The 20,140-nt window shown below is 35.0% G+C and overlaps 1 long non-coding RNA gene across 1 annotated transcript; it reads left to right on the forward strand.

The window, feature by feature from the left end:
• The first annotated feature begins 200 nt into the window (after positions 1-200).
• On the forward strand, positions 201-9,554 carry LOC134731375 (uncharacterized). Its single transcript, XR_010113598.1, has 3 exons — positions 201-331; positions 4,204-4,271; positions 9,518-9,554. It is a non-coding gene; the product is annotated as an uncharacterized lncRNA (long non-coding RNA).
• Positions 9,555-20,140: the final 10,586 nt, after the last annotated feature.

A 20,140-nucleotide genomic window follows, 5' to 3' on the forward strand; every position in this document is an offset into this window, starting at 1 on the left:
GAAAACGAGTGACATTGTTTGGATTTGCGTTCCTCCCCAAATCTCATGTTGAATTGGAGGAGGGGCCTGGTGGGAGGTGAATGGATCATGGGGACAGATTTCCCCCTTGCTGTTCTTGTGATAGTGAGTGAGTTCTCACGAGATCTGAGGGTTTAAAAATGTGTGGCACTTCGTCCTCATCTCTCTCTCTCTCCTGCTTTGCCATAGTAAGACATGTTTGCTTCTCCTTTGCCTTCCGCCATGACTGTGTTTCCTGAGGCCTCTCAGCCATGCTTCCTGTGGAGCTGTGAGTCGATTAAACCTGTTTTCTTCATAAATTACCCAGTCTCAGGTAATTCTGTATAGCACTGTGAGAACGGACTAATACAACTATATTACTCATAAATTGCTGTTGGAAATGGAAAATAAAACAGCCACTCTGGAAAAAAATTTGGCAGTTCTAAAAAACTATGATTTTCATATGTGATTATCATATGACTCGTCAGTTCACAGAAAGCCTGTACACTAATGTTTATAGCAGTTTTATTCATCATAGCAAAACTCTGGAAGCAGTCCAAATATTCTTCAAAGCACACAGTGGTACACCCATAACATTGACTAATAGCAATAAAAAGGGACAAATCATTAGTTCATACACAACCTGATGAGTCTCCAGAAAACCATGCTGAGTGAAAATAGCTGATCCCAAAATGTTACAGTCCACTTACATAATATTCTTAAAATGGCATTTTATAGAAAGGGAGAATATTTGCGGTTGTAAAATATTCTGCATCTTGACCTCATTGTCAATGTCTTGGCTGTGATATTGTACTATGGTTTTGCAAGATGTTACCACTGGGGGGAAATGGGCGAAAGAAAAACAGGGTCTCTCTATATTTACTTCTAGCATCTGCATGTAAATGTACAATTGTCTTAAAAGAAATGGCTTAATTGAAAATTTGTCTCTTTCCATTCTATGCCTGTATGAGGCTGAATTTTCTTCTCAGTGCAGAAGTTATATATACTTTTGTTTTAGAAAGTATGCTTATTTTTTAAAATGTGCTTTTTATGGTAACATGTAATGATTATTAATTTTCAGTAATTTAAAATTAAATATTTAGAAAATGTGCTTATTTTCACTTCTGGTACAGTAAAATAATAACATACAATCTAACAATTTGAAGCACTCAGAAAAGCATAAACTTTGAGAACTATTGAATTAGGCATTGGTAAATGCTCATAAACATATTCAACTTGTAGTTCATTTTGATTCTGCGGACATATTAAAATATATTGTCCTCTCCAAAATGTAATATGAAATGGGATGATCAATGGCTTAAACATTGGAGTCCCATTTAATTTAAACACAGATAACCAAATATTCATGTACAGAAACCATAATAAGACTTTTTAAAAAGATGTCATGTTAACTCTGCCTAATTTTCTGATTGGAATTTGCAGACTTCATAAGCACTTATTTATCTAAGCATTTTATAGTCAAAGGCCCCCAAATAGCAACAAATTGCCCCAGAGTCAGCAGAGATATTAATGTTACTCAGTGATACATCTTTCTGACGAGGTCTTAAATATTTATTTTTAAAAATTTATTACCCAGGAAGATGACGTTTTTACCCCTGAAGGCAATTGGCAAGAAAATTGCGATTATTAGACCCCCTGAGCACCAGTTTTTCTTCCTATGTGTTCCTCTGAGTATTACAAAATATTCTCATTTGTGATTTTTCTATCCTCATCTTGCCCCCTTACCACAGATAAATTAGTTCACAACAAACATAACAAATTCAGGGGTCAGCACTTTGTTAGCAAGTGTTTAAAGTGAAGTTTTGCTTTTGTGGTAAGTTACCATGAAGAGAAGTCCAGAACTCAAGACTGGGCTGACATTGACAAATAGGACTTGTCCCTGATGCGTCTGTGTCCACAGTGCTCTCTGCCTGCAGTGCCACTGTGGCGGCCTTTCCCTTGTGCATATCTTTCTGGCTTTCAGGCATGTTCTACCCTATGTAATAGTGCTGGGGTGTGCCACCCAGATCTTACCTCCCCTCCAGGACCCAGACCTCTCGGGTCTAGGGACTGGGAGTGTCGACAGCTATGAACTCGGGGATTTCCTCTCTAGAGGATTATTCTTGGCGACAAGAACCGCCACGGCCAAGGTGACACCCTGTCTCCAGAGGCAGCCCACCTCCAGTGACAGGTCAGTGGGGGCTGGAGAAAGGCCTAGCCCCTTCACCCCGTTCAGGACAACTGGAAGGAGGCAAGCATCCGGGCTGCGACCTCCGGGGGACAGGCTGAGCCTCCCTTTGGGAACGCCTCACGGCTCAACCTCTCCCTCTGCCCGTCCTCCTCCTGCATCTTGGTATGTGCATGTCCCCATCTCAGAATCCGCTTCCCAAGTCTCTTGACCTGCACGCAGCACCTGGGTGAACGTTGGATGAGGAACACGATGTTGACATAGCTTCAAAGTACTGACTCACAGATAATTAATACTGATTAATTATGACTTGCTTATTAATAACTTTACAGTGAGGAAATCTGACTGACACTACCTTAACCAGGAGGAGAAAGGTGCGTCTGGATAAGACGTGCAGAGCAGAACACATCTCGCCTGTGGTATTCCTATCGGAAACGCAAACCTGCGTTGAAACTTAAGTATTAATATTAATATGGAAAATGTGTTTCCAATTATTTATTATTTTTTTGTGCTTTATAACAGGGTTCCATTACACAACCATTTTTTTTCAACTAAACTACCTAATTTCTCCGCATAAAACACCAGCTACACCTGAATTGAGGCACATTATACATGGGAACCAGCTTGTGTTCTTCAAAGATGCTCCAGTTATTAAAAACAAGGGAAGACAAGGAAACTGTTCCGAATGAAAGAAAACGAGAGAGGCACTAATGGTGTCAAACCCTTAGACCGATGTTTACTACTTACCACTATTTTTACAATGCTAAGTTTATTTTAGTATTAATATTAATATGGAAAATTGCAAACAAAATAAGACACATTCCCAAATGTTATTTTTTGTCCTTTATAACAGGGTTCCATTATACAAACATTTTCCTTCAACTAAAATGCTTGATTCAAGTCTTAGGTTGTTTAATTGTAACATCTTTCATTCTAAAGCTTTATTACTTTGTCACTCATTACTCTTCACCTTGGTTTTCTCCTTATGTGGTGTTGTGTCTCTTCTTGTAACTTATTTTTCAGGAGGTTTTTCTGAGGGACTTTTTTATCGGGAAGATTCATTAGCTAGTTGTCCTGAGTTTATATCTTTGATATTTGGGCACGTTTTCCCCTCAAGTAATATCTACCTGGTTATGTAATTATAGGGCCACAAGAATTCACATATCTCCGTATTTGGATCTTAGTGTGATTTGTGTTAGGTGTGATGTCCTTCTGACTTTAACTTCATTCATTCATTCATTCAATTAAGAAATATTCAAAATATTTATTAGGCACCAACTATTGTTTGATGCTGTGTTGTTCTGGCAATATGATGGCAAACAAAATAAGACACTATGTTTTCTGATTATATACTTTAAAAATTTTTCATTTTATTCTTGAAATTGCAAATTTTCACCAAGTTTTGTGTTCATGTTAGAATACTTAATATTGATTGCTCATCTCTTTCAAACTGCAAATTTACTGTTTCCTTCTGCTCTGTAAAGTTGTTAGTAGTTTTAGTCTTCAATTTATATTTCTAGTTTATGCAGAATAGATGTTCTTGTTTTAACTATGCTCTCATTAATTTATTATACTTTTTATTCTAACCTATTTAACTTTTAAAATTTTTTCTCTCATCTGTTTCTTAGCATCCAGCTTAATGTCCATTGGTCCTACATAGTTTTATATAAAACCATTGTGTAATTTTTCTGTTCTTAGACTGTTTCCTTTTTTATAATAGTCAGCTGTTCTCCATTATGGCAAAATTTCTAAAAATTTCTTATTTTGCTGAAGAAATTGTTATAAAAGAAGAACCTAGTCTGGTTTCTTAAAGTAATACAGCTCTCCATGACTGCAATCTCTTTATTTATATATGACTTTTTAATTTCTTTTATCTGACCTTTACACAGAGTCATTTGTATGTGTCTTCATCCCATATTTGAAATATAGATGGTCTTGACTAGTGTGAATCCAAGCAAAGGAGATCTGAATACGTAAAGGATATTTTCAGTTTACTTCTGCTCTTTGCTGTCCCACAGTTCCAGCAGTGCAGGTGCTTGGGGGAAGGAGTTCCATCTACAATCAAGGGGCTCGTGGCAAGGCTCAGGTAAGTGGTATTCCTATACATTTGCTGTGGCGTTCAGAATTAGCCAGGGAAGTGCTAATTTCTGGCTAAGATAGTGTCATAGCACCTATTCTTCAACAGCTACAGGTTTAGCCTAATTTTTACTTTAGAGTTTTTAAGCTTTAAAAATAATTATAATAAATACCCCCTTAGCAAAAATGCTATAATCAAGAGAATATACTTTGAAAACAAAAAGAAGCAGATAACTAAGAATGTGTGCTCAAATCTGAATACGACAAAATCAATGTTAAATATACTGTAGCCAAAATAACAAAAAAAATCAAATTCAAAATTTGAAGATATCATCATCAAATGATGATAAGAAGCAACATGCAGCCTCTCCTCACATGCTCAGTTTGAAGGCCACATGATGTCTGCCACTTTTCCCTTTTGTAATAATAAGTGGTTCATTTAGTCTACCCTTGTGGAATTACAAGGGGTCTCAAATAGCAAGAACAATACTGAAAAAGATAAACAAAGTTGAAGGACTCACATTTTCTGACTTTCAAAGGTGCTACAAAACTACAATAATCAATATCAAGTGGTACTGAATAGACACATAGACTAGTGAGAAAGAATTGAGTCAAAAAATAAATCCAAAAATCTATGGCCAACAGAGTGCAAAGACTATACAATGAGGTAAAGAATGTAAAATACTGAAAGTGAACCACTAACCTCACTTCATCTATAAAAATTATTTCAAAATGGATCAACAACCTAAATATAAAAACTAACACTATAAAACCTTTAGAAGAGAACACAGGGATAAATCTTTATGGTCTCTACTTAGCAATAGATTCCAAAATTTGACCCCAAGTCATGAGCAATAAAAGAAAACATAATAGATAATTGTGCTTCATAAAAATTAAAAGCTGTTGAGCATCAAAGGACATTATCAGGAAAGTGAAAAGACTTTCTACAGACAGTGAGGAAAAATACTTGTAAATTGTATTCCTTATGTGGGTTTAGTATCCAGAATATATAAAGAACTCTTTCAATAACAAAAAGACAAGCAATCCAACTTTTAAAATATGAACAAATGACTTGAATAGACAGCTCTCTAAAGAAAATATCCAAATGGCCAAAAAGCATATGAAAAGATGTTCAATTAGCCAGGCATGGTGGTGCATGCATGTGGTTCCAGTTACTTGGGAGGGTAAGGTGGGAGAATCACTTGAGCCTGCAAGGCAGAGGTTGCAGTGAGCTAGCCTAGGTGACAGAGTGAGACCCTGGGTCAAAAAAAAAAAAAAAAAAAAAAGCCCTATTCAATATCATTGTTGATGAAGGAAAAGCAAGTCAAAACCTCAATGAGATACCACTCCATAGTAGAGTGTGTTAAAATCAAAATAAGGTAAAATGATAAGTGTTTGGGAGGACATGGAGAAACAGGAACTCTCACATACTGCTTGCTGTTGAGAATGTAAAATGAAATAGCCATTATGAAAGACATTTGGGCAATTCCTCAAAAAGTTAAATATAGAACTGCTGTACAACTCAGCTATTCCACTCCTAGACATATACTTGAGAGAGATGAAAACTTATATCTGTATGAAAGTTATACACAAATTTTATAGCAGCATTATTTATAACAGCCAAAAGGTGGATGTCCCAGATGTCCATCAACAGATGAGTGGATAGACATATCGTGGTATATAAATACAATGGAATATTTTCATCTTTCAAAAATAATGAAGTACTGACATATGCTACAATTTGGATGAACCTCAAAAGCATATGCTAAGTAAAATAAGCCAGACACAAAGGGTCAGATAGTGAATGATTCCTTTTACATGAATATAAATATCCAGGATGGGCAAACCCTTTAGAAATGAGGCAGCATGTTAGAAGTTGCCAGAAGATAGGGTGAGGCAGAAATGTGTATGGGATGTTCTTGTGAGTGATGAAAATATTTGACATTAGAGACAGGTGGAGGCTGCACAGCATTTGAGTGCAGTAACTGCCACTGAATTGTACACTTTATGATGGTTAACTGTATGCTATGTGAATTTCATCTACATTAAAAAAGTGCAAGAGATCAGAAAAAGTAGTTCAAAAGAAACTTTGTTTTCTTACAGTCTCTGATATGTTACTGAGTAGTACGTACATACAGTGACATTCTGAACATCACTAATTTTGAAAAAGAAGATGATTTTTTAATATAATGGTTACCATTATAATACAGAAATTGTGTTATTAACATAAAATTATTTTCAATCAATTTTTAAAGCAATAAATAATTTCTCTATCAGATTAAGAGTTTTTCTTTGCCTAAATAGTTCAATGTGTTACGATCTATGAATGTTTGTAAATAGTTTTAATATTTGAGATGATATAATAATGCAAAATTGTCAGTAACTTTTCCTCTCAAATGTTTACAATGTAGGATAAAACTGAAAAAAACTGAACTTTTAAAGTAATTTTAAATAAAAAAAAACAGTATGCAAGTGCCCATTCATTAATTCTAATTATTGGACACTAATTACCATAACCGATGTATCAAGTGGTAGAAAATCATCCAATCGCATTAGCCTTCTGAATCTCCATACAATTTGGGAAGATGTCAAAAGGTGAAAAAGAAAAAAATAACATTCTGTTGCTGTTTTTAAGAATACAAAAAAATTGAACTCTCTCTGCTCTGACTAGAGTTACTTCACATAGGTACTGCCAAGTAGAATATTACTTTTGATGAAGCTCTGCTTACCCAGTCCTTTGTAATCCAGAGATTCTCCTGGTATTTGCACAAAGAGAAAGAATCCAATGTGGAAACTGCTATCTACATGGGTCACTGGAACTCGGCAGCCTTCAGGACGTTTTAGAAGAGAAACTATTATGCATGAGCAACTTTATAGATCCAAACTGTGATTGCATTTAGAGTTGAATATACACATTTTATTTCAGGTACAAAAACAACAAATATATCCAACCAATATAGAAGTAGAGTTTCAGATTAAGTATCTTTATTTCTTAAAAACAAAGTTAAGAAAATCAACAATTCCTTCTAAGGTTATCTTTAGATATGTGCTTATGAGTATAAATGAGATTGTTAAATAGAAAATACAGAAGGCTGTTAATTTGGACTGAGCTCCTGCACGAGGCCCCAACGTGCCAAACCAAAATGGAGTCACTAATGCTAAAGATCCACATCACCGAAGCAAAACCGAGTTGTTTATTTGACCTTCTGAGAAATCAAGATTGATGATAGTCAAATCCCCAAACAGGCCACTTTTAAACTGGCATGATAAGGAATCCCCTCTGCTAGAGCTCGTACAAAGAAAATGACCTGAAGTGATCTGATATTAACCCACTTTTTGTTTTATGCTGTTTCCTGGTTCTTGCTCAAGCTACCTTATGAAAGCTACCTGTCTGTCATGCCCACTATAGCACCTCTCTATTTTTAGATGAGATGCTACCTGATTAATGAATAAAAAATCAAAGCCACCTAGGTCATTTAACCAAATCTGTTATAATTGTGTCTTTTGACAATATCATATGATGAAAATAAAAATAAATTATGTGGTGGCCTCAAGTGCTTTAGAGTTTTCCTAGTAATAAATGCACACATTTAATAGTTATCATTTTTGAGGAAGAGTCTCTTTTTACTCTGCTACGAATTCTTTGACCTTGAAAATAAAGTCACGCTATTGAAAGTAATTTAATCAACAAATGTGTTGAACTACTTGGAAATGAATTTCTGCCTTTAATTTGTGAAACATTTCCCTTTTGCTATTAAATCTTATAACATGGCATTTGCATGAAAATCAATTGTAGCATCTTAGAGGTGACTTTGAACAAGTCTCCATTGAATAACTCTGAATGTGAGCTTCAGTGAGTAATCCACAAATGTTATCTTCATTACAAAGTACATGCAATTATTTTTTAAGATAGCATTGCCCTTAATTCTACAAAATTATTTTATTTTTGTAAGGCGAGGACAGTATCTTAAAATTTTAATGAACTTACCCACACAAACATTCTAGGATAATAACAGATGGTGCAAGTATTTTTACATAATCAGACCCAAGATAGGATAAACTAGTCATGTGTAACCAACAGATGTGTGCTTATAACAAACATACTTTGGAAACCGCTTCTTCTCTGCTAGATGCACATGGATTAAATATTTGTAGACACTTGGCTTGAATTCGTAATGGTTCTCTGGACTATAATCATGGTAGATAGAATGTTTTTAAATAACCTAATCTTTGTTAAATATCGAACTTGCCTTTTTATACATTTAGCAGCTATGTTCCAACTTTGTACAATATTTAAGTGGCTGAAATTGAATAAGGTAAGAAATAAGATTCCAACCTAAAGTAGGCTGTCAGGACCATCCCCTTGCTTATTGGGAAATATTATCAATGTTTGCTCAGTTGTCACCTTTGACCTTAATCTAGCAGCAATGGCAAATCTGACAGATACCCGAAACAAGCAATTGCTTGACATATTAGGAAGCATTTTAATTTGACAGAAAGGAACAAAAACATTTTCTTTAATAATGTGAACTGTCAGAGAACACAGACCAACACTGACCCCTGAGGATTCATTGTTCATTCAAGATGGTTTAGGGCAGTGCTGGGTTCTGGCAGAGCTATACTTTTATAAGCCAACTACTCAGATTTAAATAATAAAACTGGTATGTTTGTGAGAAAAAAAAAAACTAATGTTGTCATATAAAATGTTAGGGAAGTTGTTGCCTAGTAGATTTCCTGATGCCATATGTATACCAAGCCTGCCGATGCAACGCCACCAGGAAACTAGACTCCTGAGACCACAGACAGGAGTGACTAATCCTATAAAAGAGGACTAGCCGTCCACCCGCCCCACACATTGCCACACTGTGAACTGCTGGTTCTACAGAAAACAAAACAAAACAAAACAAAACAAAACAAAACAAAACAGTTGCCAAGTAAAGGCAGTCCCTTGCACTCCAGTCTTGAAGACAGAGTGGTACGTAATTACCTAAACATTCTCCTCACCATGAAGAAAACTAAGAATTATCTGACATTGAAAATCAAGATCCTAAAAGAAGAAATTTATATCTGAGTTTCATTGTGAGAAGCTAAAAGGAAAGAAATTCAGGCTGAGTAACATTCTAGCCACTGTGATGAAGAAATATCATTAGTTCCTTAATGAGAAGGAACAGAAGACATATATTTGAATAGACCTGAAATCCTTTACAGTCCATTGTATGAGTCTTTATCACCAATTGTCTGTAGTTTTCGTTGCAGAATAGGTGTTCCATCTGTACTTGTTTTTGTAAAATTGGAAGTGAAAGAACTCTGCACATTTCTGTAAGTACAGACAAATATTGGATAAAATATGCCTCTTTGATTAATAAAATCAACCTTCTAGCTCCCACCCTGGGCAAATCAGTTAGAAATTACCTTTTCATTGTCAGTTAATCATAATGGCTCCTGAGATCTGCGCAGATAGAGCGTCATTAACAAGGTAAGTCAAGATGCCAACTCTGTTTTTTTATCCATTTACTTGTTTTCATCACAATGCCAGTGATAAAGAACACAGTGAGTATTTTGTTATGTTTAAAGTACCCTTAAATACATAAAATTGATCCAGTGTATGTGATTTTTTTATATCATGAAGAAGATGTTTATGAACAGGGAGAAACTCAAAACAGTATATTCAATATCCAAACAGCTGTCCTATTTTAAAAGGCTGCTTGAAAAAGGAGAAGCAAAAATAGTTAAATAACTTCACCTTTCAAATATAGAAAATGAATTAAAAGGAAATAATAAAATCATAAACAGCAAAGTGAAATTCTGATACTTTTATTATCTTAAAGCAAGAAGGCTTTTCTAAGAATATCAAAAGTGAAACCATATCTAGGAGGTAGAAAATCACCATTAGCACAATATAAAGTTAGGTGACAACTTGTACAAGATACAGCACATTTAACAAGAATGGCATCCTTAATGGAAACATTCTTACAACTCATTTAGAGACTATAACCCGCCCCCAAAAAAACAGGCAAAATGGTGAACAAGTATTGCACTAAAAAAGCACACTTGGCTGAGAAAACTTATGAAAATAAATATTCAAATACCTTAGTAATTGAAGAAAGCAACTTAAAGCAGCAGTGAAATGCTGTTGAGGTACAACTAAATCAAATTAGCAAATACACCTGAAAAAGGACAGAGTCAGCATTGACAGAGAAAGGACAATGGATTCTCAGACGCTGCTAATGGCCTTGAATATTGGTCAATTTTTCCACGAGTTATGTGGCACTGTGAACAAAATTAACATTATAAGCTGCTTCTAGGAATTTGTTTTAATGTACTCTTGTAGCTACTAGAAGCTTAGTAAATCTTGCTATGTCCAGGCAATTGAGTAATTGGGATTATTAGAAATATTTATAACATCATAATAATAGCTTTTTTTTTTTTGCTTAGGAACTAACAACGATTTTTATTTTATATTTTTCCTTTCTCCATTACAATGAATTTATCTTAAGAAAATGACCTGGCATTTTTATGTGTAACAATCCAAAGCTTCCTATAGATCTCACATTTGGAATCAGTTAATAGGTTATGATGCACTGCTATAAAACAGCCTTTGGAAGAGAGGTTTCAACTTTCTCATAGTACATCATTATTGTAAAGTGTATGCAGATATTTTTGCACAATAGTCACATTCAGTTATATATATTATACAGAGAAAAATGGCTGTGAAACGTACAAGACAATTTTAGTTGGGGATATGTTTAAGTAGCATTAATTGGGTTCTTTCTGTCTACTTTTAAGTACATTCTAACTCTCATAAATAAAAATGTTATTCCTGACAAATATGTATTCAAATTATGTTTAATGTTGTACTAATACACATGTTAAAAGGTTAGTTTTGAAAAACAGACTAGAATTTTTTCTGTACAATATGAACAAATTTATATACAACTTTGCCCATAGATTGAAATACAGCATAATTATTAAAGATTAATTTCTTTACATTTGTTCACATTTTTAATATAAAATTAGGAACATGTAAAATAAAACTCACAAGAAAATTTTTCTTCACAATTAAACTGGAACGAAAGCTCAATGCAAAAGCCCATATTTTATCTGAAATCCATACAGCATTTCACTGTACCCACATTTATTTCAAAGTAGATACATAACAAACTTTGTGATGTTTTAGAAACGTTGCCAGATATCGGTTTCTAGAGTCACAGATGAGAAGTCTTGCTGGCATGATTTTTATCTTTTTATTATGAGAAGATCATTATGTGGATTCCTGACCCTTAGAATTACCAACAATTGTATTGGGCTGTCCATTACATATTTACATTATTCCAGAGATTTGCTGAAAACATACAGCAGCAGAAACCAAGCAACATATTTCCCACAGTGCTGTCTGACTATTTAAATGAATATAAAGCAGATAAATTTCAAACAAGAAGAAGTCTCATTAGCCACAGCAACACATGGTGATGGGTCTCCTTTAGCTCATTGTAGTTCTGTGATGCATATTGTGATAATGAACTGAAACACAGCCCTTAACTTAATTACAAGGTCTTTGGTGGAAAATAGCACTCTCATGTCATTGGACAAGTTAAATTGACCTATTTAAAACACTTACAGTATTCATTAGACACCCCAGCATTATTCAGCCTTGATGACTTTGGACAGCATTGCGTATAGCTTCATTTGGGATAGTAATAATAAATATTTTTTATGACGTTCTGGAAGGGGGAAACAATAATATAAAACTCACAGAATACTCTGAACAATTTTTCTTTGTCATGATTTCTTGAACAATAATGTTTCTTTCTTCTGCGTCTTGTTGTAATATATGCCAGTTAGAATATATGTTTATATAAAACAGGTTACGATACACAACACTGTAGCCCTTCTTACTTTCTTCATTTTATTTCAAGCTATATGAATCATGCTATTGTTTGGATGTGTATTCATGCCCAAATCTTATGTTGAATTGTAATCCCCAGTGTTGGAGCTGGGGCCTGGTGGAAGGTGATTGCATCATGGGGGCGGATTTCTCACGAATGGTTTAGACCATTTCTCTTGGCGCTGTCCTTGCCATAGTTAATGAGTTCTCATGAGATCTGGTCCTTTAAAAGTATGTAGCACCTCCCCGCCTCTCTCTTTTGCTCCTGCTTTTGCCGTGTAGCGTGCCTGCTCCTGCTTCACCTTCCGCCGTGATTGTAAGCTTCCTGAGGGTTGCCCAAGAAACAGTGCCAGTGTTACGCTTCCTGTAGAGCCTGCAGAACTGTGAGCCAATTAAACCTGTTTTCTTTATAAATTACCCAGTCCCAGGCATTTCTTTATAGCAATGCAAGAATGGCTTAATACACATCATTTCCTTATTAATTTCTTTTTAAAAATATTTGTTGATGGTATATTCTTAAATATTTAAATTGGAGAATGTAATTTTTAGATGCTACTTAAAATTGCTAATATAAACAGTGTGATTTCATGTGGGTTTGCTTGCACATTGGCCTTTGCACTTAAGTAGTGGTTCCATGTAAATTGAGTGTCTAAACTTGAAGACAGTATTTGGGAGGAAGCCGGTACCGTCAACCTCCCTGCAATGATGAAGTGCTGGCACACCATTCTTGATGCAACTGGTACTTGCAGAAGTCACTCCATAGCGAATTTATTATTCTAAAGACATTTTCTTACATTTGATAGCTGTATATTATTTAGTGGGAAAATGTGGACTTTTATAATGATTTTACTAAGAAAATTGGTTAACCAATTAGGGAAAATACTGTATTTCAGCTTAACAATTTAGAACAAACTAGAGATGAATTTTATAAACTTTAAAAGATACTTGCTGGTATAAAGAAATGGTAGACTTTTGTATATTTGTCCTACAATTAACTACCTTTACGGATTCTTACCTGTTGTATTACTTTTCATTCTATTTTTCATTTGGTTTTGCAATCATATCATGTACCAGCAATGACCAATTTGTTTCCTTGTTTTCAATAGATAAACCTCTTCTTTTTTGTCATAATGCTTTGCTACAACCTCCAGAAAATTATACAGTACAAAGAAACTTTTTCTACCTTTTATTTGGAAAAAAAAATTCTTTGGGGATTTTTGAGGTTAACTGTGAGGCCAACTACAGTTTGGGATTTGTGTTTTACACTTAAAGAAAACATACTTTGAATCATTGGATACTACATGTACTTTGCCCAGAAACTGACTTGGAATTTTACTTGTACATAAATAATTTAAATATCCATTTCATCCTACTTTTAACAAAATGCTTTTTTTCACCTCTAATTTGAAAAATAATTCATATTTATTGGAAAATAATTCAAATATTACAAGAACCTAGTTAGAAGTAGGCAATATTACTTAACAAGCTCCCTAAAAACATATTGACGTAATAATGTGTAGGTTTCAAATTGTTTGCTATGAGATGTTCATAAACACGAGATCCTTTAAAATGGGATTATGTTACCCAAGTCATTTTGTATACTGCTGTTTTAATGTAACTACATGTTGTGGACACATCATCTTAACAAATAAAATATAGACGTAGCTCATTATTTAAATTGCTGAGTAATTTTCATTTGGGTGGATATATCTTGCTTATTTGTTTTAGCCCACAATTTAAATATTCAAGTCATTACCAAATGTTGGCTTAGGCTATAAGGAAATGTATATTAAAATGTGTATATATATATATATATATATAGAGAGAGAGAGAGCTATATATAGTTATACACATATATAACTATGCATGTGTATGTATATAATTATATACATCTATGTATATGTCATATATAGTTGTACACATATATGTTATAAATAGTTATATACACATATGTATATGTTATATACACGCATATATTAGTTATATATACATCTATGTAACATGTTACATATAGTTATATACATACATAGTTATATACATACATATACATCTACATATGTATATATGTATACATACATATATATACTTATGAGTAACTATTATATAACATTTATACATATATGTACATAATTACATATAACATGTACATACACATGTGTATAACTATATACATATACATGTATATTTATATATGTACATAACTATACATTATTTATACATATATAATTATATGTGTATATGTATATAGTTATATACATATGTGTGTATATATAATATACAACTATATATACATATATGTATATAACTATATAGATATACACATATACATGTGTATAACTATATACATATAACTATATATAACTATAACTATATACAGTTATATACACGTATATAACTATATATGTTTACATACAGTATATATAGTATATAACGTGTAACTATATATGTGTGTATGTGTATATATATGCATATATATAAATCCTTTGTCTCTAGCTCTTTTTCTCTGTTTCCCACTCTCTAGACACACACATGATGGAAGGAAAATCCTCCAAGATCAGAAAGAACACAAGTCGTAATGGCTTACCCTGCAGTGGCCAGCGTAAGGGAGCAGAGACTGAGATTTACTATTCACATAGGCTTACAGAAAAAAGACTCATATATTCATGCAAAAAACAAGAAAGAATGATAACTGAATATAACTTAGAACAAATGAGTGCATTTAGTAAAAATAAAAAGTAATTCTGATGGCTGGAAGATTCACCTCAAATTATGAACATCTAAAAGATGTAGGGTTATCTTTTAAAATGATGGCTACAATCCCACTACTTGATTGTGCAATGAAAATTATTGGCATAATCATATATCTTAAATTCAGCTTCTTTGGGTTGAACCTATTAGAAAAATATTGAGGAATTAAATAATTTACACAACAGAATATACTCATTACAATTATTCATAATATGAAATTACTCACGTATAGTTAAAGCAAAAATTCTGATGGTTGATATTGGTGAAGAAGTAGGTATAGAAGTATTTTTTTTTTACCAGATACTTCTTAAAATCAGTGTTATTTCATAGCAGTAAGCAGTAAGTATAAAGACTAATAATGGAAAACAAAATAACAAGATTTTTAAGGAAGAAAATTCGTGGAAAGACAGCAGGACTGTATTAAAAAATAATTCTATGATATTAAACAAAGTGAGAGAAAAATATTAGAAGTTTACATGGAGCTTATGATGATATAAACAGAAGATAAAGTAAACTTAGGTAAAGAAAGAAAGGCAGCTGTTTATTATATAAACTTTCTAGAGTGTCTACTCCACTCTGGTGGATTCAACTGTTGATTAAGGATTAAACAGTGAGTACAACAAAGTATTTTTCCCTAAGAATTTACAACACGGTGAGGGAGACCCCCAAGAAGCATATGTTACATAATGCCTCAAGTGAAGACAAAGGCTGTTGATAAAACAAAGTCAGCCCCAGGGGTGGGGAGACCCCTGGGGCAGCAGGTGAGGAGAGGGCTGCTTTGTACAGAAAGTCAGAAGTCCTCTGCTAAAGTGACATTTGAATAGAGGTCCTGAGGAAGTGAGGGTCTTGCTGACAGTCTATGGTAAATGCAAGAACCCTGGGGCAAGATGATGCTTGCTGTCTGAGGCATGGCTTGAAGCCCAGTGGCTAAAGATGGGTAGCCAGTGGGAAGAAGGACAGGAGATGAGATCAGAGAGGCTGTGGCCAGTGGATACCACTTCTGATGGCTCTCAGACATCAATTCCTTTGCCTAACAGTGATTCCTAACTTCAGCTGCACATTGGAATCATCTGGGGGAGTTTGTAAAACTATGGGTGCTTTGATCTCCTTCTCAAGGATGGGTCTTGGGTATGGCCTGGGCATTGAGAATTATTATAGTTTTGATTCCCCAGGTGATTATAATTTGCAGCCAAGATTAAGACCACTAGTTGAGAGGGAGGGAAAATGAGAGATATCTGACAAAGGGAAGCCAGGTGAAATAAGAGGCAAATCAAAGGAGAGTGATTTCTGAGTCAGGTGAGGACAGGAGTTTGAAAGGAAGAGGGGTTAGCTGTGTCAAATCCTGCCTGTCTTAGATCCAGCTGGATGAAAGCTGATTTGATCACTGGAGCTTGCAATGTGGTGATCATTAATGATTCTGATAAGAGGTGTTTGTTTGAGTGGTAAGAATGAAATCCTGATTGGTGTGGGTTCAAGAGAAAAAATAGGGGCAGAGAAGGCGAGCATGCTAAGTATATACTATCTTTTCAGAGACATTTTGGTGGAGCTGAACAGAAGAATCTCCCATTGCTGAAGCAGAATGTTTGCTTGTGAATGCTTCTTGAAGATGTACCATGTTTTCAATAGTAAGAATGCAGTAGGCAGAAAAATCTGATTATCAACCTGAGTTAATAATTGTAAATTACTTTAGAACGTTTCCTGGATCACAGTAAATGTTTTACAAATATTTGTCAAGTGAATAAATTATTCAAGAGAATGGGTAGGGAGGGGGAAATTCCAAGGGAGAAAATCATTGAGTAGCTTAAAAGATGTGACTTAGCTCAGTGTCGGGAAACTGTCCTCAGATGGGTGCTCAGAGAGTTTTCCTTTTTAATAGAGTATTAGTTGTGTTACATTTGGTGTTAGGACTATAAAGACGCTTTCTTCAGAATTTTTAAATCTGAGTGAAATAAAAGGCAAAATCATCAGTTGGAATATGGGGGTGGAGTTTTGGAGTTCTGAGAGCATGGAGAAAACATGAAATAGTTTCAAACTCTAAGAGGGCGAATTGATTTGGATAATGCAGTAGGATTCCCAGGAGGCAGTGAGGACCCATTGGAGGATTTTGTCAGGAGCCAATGTGAAACCATCCAGCAAGGTTATGTGTCTCTCTCCAAAGGCATTGATTGGTTTGCCTCTCTCTGTAGGTGTTGGTTTGCATGTTTTATTTTTATTTTTAAAATACATTATAGAGCTCTCCCTAATTCCATTTTGATAACCTGTATAACTTTCTATTGTATGAGTATATTAAAATTTATTCCACCTGTGTCAAATGGTGCTGTTTTAGTATTCTGGCATTAAAAAGAATGCCAAACTAATAGCTTTACTCGTGTCATTTTACATTTTGCCAGTTTTTATTTGGGAGCATGCTGGGTCAAAGGATAAATGCATCTGTTACTTTCCTAGTTGCTTTTTACTTGATATTTGGACAATATCAAAGCATGAAGCACTGTCCTAGAAAATCATATAAAAATAGAGACAAATACTCCCAAAAATTTATGATAATCAACCTCACATAGGCTCTCAACACTACTCAGCAAGCCTACTAGTTTTCTCTGCCTCTCTCCTCTCTTCACACCTACTACACCCACCCCTTACATGACCCCCTCATGCTCATGGAGGGACCACAGCCTATTCTCCTGACTCATGGGGAGAGTCTGAGCCTGCAGGTGGAGACTGTCTACTGCTGCATCTCCAAATGCACCTGCATCTGCAAACTTCTCTTCGTGGCTGTTCTATAACAGGGGAGGTACATCACCTCCAAATAAAGTCCAATTATGCTCTCTTCTGCTTTATGAGAAACCACTCATTATCAATGACCAATTCTCTCTCTAGTCTCTAGTAAACTTATTTTTCAATTGAATCATTCATCAGCATCTAAGTTCTTAGAGTTTTTCACATCTGAAAAATGATCTCCATGAACTTCCCTTAATTTCCATGATACCATATTCTTCCTGTGTTTATACCCCTTCTCTTCTAGCTCTTTTAGTACTATTTCTAGGCTTCTCTTCCTCTAGTAGATCACTGTGTATTAGAGTTTCTCAAGGCTCAGTCACTGTCTCTCTTCTCTTTTCATTCTTTTTCTCCCTAGGCCAATTCATCTATATCCGCAGCCTCACTTACTCCCTAAGCACTGATGATACCTGAACCTAAACATTCATTTTTCTGGCTCAGAGGTCCTTCTCCTCACTCCTGACACTCTTACTGACTTCTTAGGACACAGTCCAAATCCTGCCCCCGTTCTCTTCCCAGTAGCTAAGAATAATTTTTGTGTTGTAAAGAGTTTCCATATGCATAATAAATAAGTAAATAAATAAATAGAAAAATATGCAATAGTGACCATTCGTGGCATGCACAGCCCCAAGTATTTACTACCCGGCCTTTACAAATCTTGCCAAACCCTGTTTTAGATGACTCAAACTCTCATAAAAATCAGTACACTAAGTCTGGATTCACAGTCTGGATCCTCCACCTTCCTACAGCATATTTCCTCATGAATGACATCATTATTATTGATGGATATAAATCTCAAACCTAGTGCTTATACCTGCATACCTAACTCTCCATTACCTCCTATATCCAATCTATCATCATGCTTTATATTTTAAATAATTCTTTAATACATCTACCAGTATTTATTTCAATGTCATCATCCTTTACACATTTACATTTCTAGCCTTCCCATAGCCACTGCTCACCTCATCTTCGTCTGCCCTTCATGGTCCTTCTAGGAACACCTTTCCTCCACAAATTGCTGATCATTTAACCTTTCTTTAATACTTCTCAGTGGATTCCAATTGATTGCAGGACCAAGAAGTGGTCATGATCCAGTTCTCCAGGCTTAACCCCCACCTCCTTGCCCCTCCCCGTCTCACGCTGGCCTCACCTGTTTTCTTTCCCAAGCCTCATCAGGTTATTTCCCTCCAAACTCAGGGCATTTCTGTATGATTCACTGTGGTTGGAACCTTTCACCAGCAATATTCCTCTTTGTTTATTTAATTCCTAGTCATCACCTAGATTGCACCTAAACGTCATTTCTTCGAAGACTTTCTTGACATTCTATTTAGGTCAGGCTCATTTAAAAAGCTCCTCTTCAATATTCCTCATATGTGAATCTGGGCTAATATATCTTCCTTCTTGATGTGATGAAGTTTATGAGGGCACATATGTCTGTTTGCTTACCATTGTGTTCCCTGAACTTAGAACTGTGCCTGATCACTATAGCACTGAAAATAAACATGTCATCAATGAATGGATTGAGTCTCTGACAAAAATTTATTATAGAAAATCAGTTGAGAAATAATAATTTAATAAGCAATTATGTACAATGGACTAATGATTTTTTAAAAAACACGATTAGGTATTTGTCTCATACCATCATTCAAAGTAAATCCAGGAGGGTAAGATAGTTCATACAAAGTAAAGTGCTAGGAGGCAATGTGTTTGTGGATGACTTTCTAAGCATGATCCCAGAGGCTGAAATCAAAAAAGAAATAATGACAAGATTTGACTCTATTAAAAATTTCAGAAAACCACACACAAGCCCTGTATTAGTCTGTTTTCATGCTGCTGATAAAGACATACACAAGACTGGGCAATTTACAAAAGAAAGAGGTTTAACTGGACTCACAGTTCCACCACGTGGCTGGGGAGGCATCACAATCATGGCAGAAGGCAAGGAGGAGTAAATCACATCTTATGTGGATGGCAGCAGGCAAAGAGAGAGCTCATGCAGGGAAACTCCCATTTTTAAAACCATCAGAAGTCGAGAAACCCATTCACTATCACAAGAATAGCATGGGAAAGACCTGCCTCCGTGATTCTATCATCTCTCACCAGGTTCCTTCACAACATGTGGGAATTATGGGAACTACAATATGAGTTTTGGGTGGGGACACAGAGCCAAACCATATCAACCACATACAAACTTCTGCATAGAAAAGATGATTAAAATGCAAATTGAAAAACAATTTATATTACAGGATATTAATAGTCTTTAAACATGTAGAACTCACTCCATTGCCTTATTTGTTACAGGATTTCAGGTAAAATCCTAGAAAATATAGATTGCTGTGTTTACCTAAGTGGCTTCATGCCTCTATAACTTCCACTTGGAACTCATTTTATATTAAATCTATCAATGAATTTTTAAGAATCAATTTAGACTGATAACCCAGTAGTAATCATGAATGTGGGGAGGAATTTAG

This window comes from Symphalangus syndactylus, chromosome 9, assembly GCF_028878055.3.
Source record: "Symphalangus syndactylus isolate Jambi chromosome 9, NHGRI_mSymSyn1-v2.1_pri, whole genome shotgun sequence".
Taxonomy (NCBI): domain Eukaryota; kingdom Metazoa; phylum Chordata; class Mammalia; order Primates; family Hylobatidae; genus Symphalangus; species Symphalangus syndactylus.